Below are 309 nucleotides of genomic sequence, written 5' to 3' on the forward strand. Positions count from 1 at the left end.
GCCAGGGGCCAGGGCAGGGCAGGCAAGCTCTCCTGCCCCCTCCCTGCAGGCACAGCCCTGCCTGCCCACCCAGAGGGAGGAGCAGGGGAAGCTGGCTAGGCTCCTGGGCCCGCCCCAGAGCTCTCCGCCCTCAGCTTTCTCCCATGGTAGCAACCACATGGGGTCCTCCTGCCCAGGAGGCCAGGGTGCAGCTTGCCGGGGCCCTGACCAGGTGGTGGCCGCACTTCAGTCGCAGCGTGAGGGACCTGGTCTGAGCAACACCCGGCTGCCTGCTGAGGCCGCAGGAGGGGGCGGCCGTGGGGGAAGAGG

At 71.2% G+C, this 309-nt stretch overlaps 1 protein-coding gene across 1 annotated transcript in view; it reads right to left on the reverse strand.

Moving 5' to 3' along the window:
• The window catches only part of WNK2 (WNK lysine deficient protein kinase 2), a gene marked incomplete at its 5' end in the record, with an annotated part of 154305 nt that overhangs the window by 47460 nt on the left and 106536 nt on the right, over window positions 1-309 (reverse strand). The window lies entirely within an intron of this gene.

The sequence above is a fragment of the Myotis davidii genome, unplaced genomic scaffold, assembly GCF_000327345.1.
Source record: "Myotis davidii unplaced genomic scaffold, ASM32734v1 scaffold750, whole genome shotgun sequence".
NCBI classification, from domain to species: Eukaryota; Metazoa; Chordata; class Mammalia; order Chiroptera; family Vespertilionidae; genus Myotis; species Myotis davidii.